This window comes from Octopus bimaculoides, chromosome 10 (assembly GCF_001194135.2).
Source record: "Octopus bimaculoides isolate UCB-OBI-ISO-001 chromosome 10, ASM119413v2, whole genome shotgun sequence".
Lineage (NCBI taxonomy): Eukaryota > Metazoa > Mollusca > Cephalopoda > Octopoda > Octopodidae > Octopus > Octopus bimaculoides.
In genome coordinates this window covers 50,297,907-50,300,931 of record NC_068990.1, presented here as the reverse complement: position 1 = coordinate 50,300,931, position 3,025 = coordinate 50,297,907, and the positions used below count along the sequence as shown (strand labels likewise).

Here is a 3,025-nt window from a genome sequence, read left to right as displayed (position 1 = left end):
GCATTACTGTTTGTTGCTTAGCAGGTAAAGCATAGAATGTAAGCAGGAGTGGCTGTGTGGTAAATAGCTTGCTTACCAACCACATGGTTCCGGGTGCAGTCCCCTGCGTGGCACCTTGGGCAAGTGTCTTCTACTATAGCCTCGGGCTTAGCGGTTCGGCAAAAAGAGATCGATAGAATAAATACTAGGCTTACAAAGAATTAGTCCTGGGGTCGATTTGCTCGACTAAAGGTGGTGCTCCAGCATGGCCATAGTCAAATGACTGAAACAAGTAAAAGAGTATTCACAAAGGTGTGTTTGGGAAAGAGAGAGAGAGTGGGAAAGATGGCTGAATCCTGGTATTATCTGCTTGGTATGTAGAAAGGGGGGAGGCTGGAACTCTATACACTGTACCCAGTGTAAGCTATGAATGTGAAAAACAAACAATGGAATCATGGGCAGACTAATAGAGAAAGTAGACTTCAAATATGACAGATCATCTTGGACAATAAACACTAAGTGCAGAATGAAAATAGATTGTCTTAAATGCCTGGTTGGCTCACTAAACACAGTAGATAGTTTCTATTAATTAGGTGATGTAATTAGCAGTGGTTGTTCTGAAAGTATAGCAGCTATTACCTCTGCTTGCAACAAAAGTCTTCTATGAAGAGTAGACAGTATGATGCTTGTGTACAAACTGCAATGCTATATGATAGTAAAGCATGGGCACTGAATGCAGAGGACCTAAGGTTACTCTTTGTACTCAGTGTATAAGGTATCTTTCCATCTACTCATGTTTTAATGCCATAACCAAAAGCCCTTCTGTGTACCCTTTGCAGTGATTGGTGAGTCAGCAGAGGTAAAATAAAGTTGATCTGTCCTTTCATCATGCTTCACCAAGGATTTCACAATTTTCCTAGTTGCTAGTGCCATGAAAAATATACCTAGTATATGCAAAGTGAATGGTAAACAGAGAAACTGTATGATTGTGAGGTCTCTATTCCTGTCTCACTGACGATTTATCCCCCTCTCTAGTCCCATTATCACAAAATGAACTCAGGACACCCTTTAAATTGGTTAGCAATAGGAAGGGCATTCGACCTTAGAGACTAAGCTAAATGGATGCAAATGGGCACCAATCTATGAGAGCAGTAGCTCCTTATAAGAAATGACTTGGATTATGAAGACTTGTCCAACCCATGCCAGCATGACAAGTAGGTGTAAAATGATGTAATTTATATTTATGACAGGCTCTATGCAGTTTCCATCTACCAAATTCACTTTCAAGACTTGCCCAAGGAACCACTCAGTGGGACTGTCTTCTAGCTAGTAAGTTAGTTATGTATATATGAAGGGCAGATGTATAAGTTCAACAACTAGAAATTCCAAGTTGATATCCAGCATGCTGGAAGACCAATGGGCTTTTGTTAAAAGCATATCTCTTGGAGAAGGTCACTTTAATGTAAAACCAGATACACAGGGAATGGCACTGGACATTTTGGGGATCTTTTGATTTTGGTGGAGATCCCTCCTGTGTTTGCAACCCAAATTAGCACTAGACATCTTGTCTTAGCTTGTCTCTGGATCATGTCAATAGGGTGGAGAGAGTCTATGAGATGTCATCAAAGTCCCTTCTTAGACATAAAATACCGCACAGACATTGCTGATATTTTGCATGGGCACTGCTGTTTCTGAATGCACAATGATCTGAAAGGTCAGTGATGGTCTTCCTTGGTCATGAATGGACAGCCATCATGTATGCATGTACGTACCCAAGGATCCATGCAGTGGGGACATACCCAAACCTACATTGATCAGAAAGAAAATGCTTAACCACACACCCATGCCTGCATCTCTCTCTCTCTCTGCATCCATAAGTTTGGCTACAGCCCCACTGTGAGGTTCTTTGGGTATGTAAATGCATGCATACATATATGCATACACATACACGCGTGCACACACACACACAAACAAACAAACAAGTAAACAAACAAACAGACTTAACTTCCTTACTTGCCAGAGAATCCTGTGCCACGAGTAAAACTCAGAGTAGTAAGACACTGATTCAACTAACTGACCATTCCTTATCTCTTGCGACATTGGACTAACCACATACCATAATGAACTAAAAAATTGAATAAGAGAAGAAATGTGAAAAATCTGAGAAGGTAGCATACAGAAAATGCAGAATGGAGAACAAAAAGTGAAAAACAGAAAATAGAAAACGAAAATACAAAAGCTAAAATGTAAAACATAAGAAAGGTAAAAGAGTTATCTTCCTTAAACTTAAAATTATAAGTTAATAAGGAATAGGCAGAATGTTTCAATTCTTCAAAATATATTTATGCGCTAGCAGAGATACCTGGCATTGCTCAGGATTAAAATGGCATAGTTTTTTTTATTGTTTTACTTGTTTCAGTCATGTGACTGCAACCATGCTGGAGCACCGTGTTTAGTCGCCCCTAGGATTTATTCTTTGTAAGCCTAGTACTTATTCTATCATGTGTTTTGCCAAACGCTGTTACAGGGATGTAAACACAGCAACATCGGTTGTCAAGCGAAATGGTAGAGGTACAAACACACGGATATATACGTATATACAACAGTCTTCTTTCAGTTTCTGTGTACGAAATCCACTCAGGGCTTTGGTGGGCCTGAGGCTTATATATATATATATATATATAAATAAAGCTGAGTTTGTGAGTGTGTGTGTGTGTGTGTGTATTGCATCTATAGAAATCCACATTTTCCACTTTTTCGTAAAAGGAATTTTCTCAATGTGAACTTTCCAGTGCAGTAATTAGATTTTTAAAATTCCGTTTACTTTGTGTGATTTAAGGGAGATTTGGCTGTTGTTTCTAGCAACTTTTATATTTCTTCCCTTCTACCTGGAACGGCGTTCTTACACATGCGCTCAACAGAGAGAGAAAGTGATACATACAACGTCATAGATTAAACTTTCCTCTCAGTATTCTTTACCTATTTTTCATAACATTGATACGTAAAAACACACACAACCACACATACGTGATCTGTGACAACAACA

The 3,025-nt window shown here is 39.1% G+C and overlaps 1 protein-coding gene across 2 annotated transcripts in view; it reads left to right on the top strand.

The window, feature by feature from the left end:
• The window catches only part of LOC106878624 (protein IWS1 homolog), an 863,399-nt gene that overhangs the window by 129,972 nt on the left and 730,402 nt on the right, over positions 1 to 3,025 (top strand). The window lies entirely within an intron of this gene.